Source organism: Otolemur garnettii, unplaced genomic scaffold (assembly GCF_000181295.1).
Source record: "Otolemur garnettii isolate 467f Iridium unplaced genomic scaffold, OtoGar3 scaffold00015, whole genome shotgun sequence".
NCBI classification, from domain to species: domain Eukaryota; kingdom Metazoa; phylum Chordata; class Mammalia; order Primates; family Galagidae; genus Otolemur; species Otolemur garnettii.
The window spans coordinates 1,518,377-1,518,625 of NW_003852410.1; positions in this window are offsets into that span (position 1 = coordinate 1,518,377).

A 249-nucleotide genomic window follows, 5' to 3' on the forward strand; every position below is an offset into this window, starting at 1 on the left:
AAAAAAAAAAAAAAAAACAGAAAGGGCTTTAAAACAAACCCCCAAACCCTATACTTGAGTAATAGTTTTTAGTTAAATTGACCTTTTTTGGGGGGTGGGGGACAGGTTCTGGCTGTTACCCATGCTACAGGGCAGTGGCATTACAATAGCTCACTGCAACCTCTGAGTCCTGGACTCAAGCGATCTTCTTGCCTCAGTCTCCTAAGTAGCTGAGACTACAGGCATGTGCCACCATGTCCAGCTAATTTT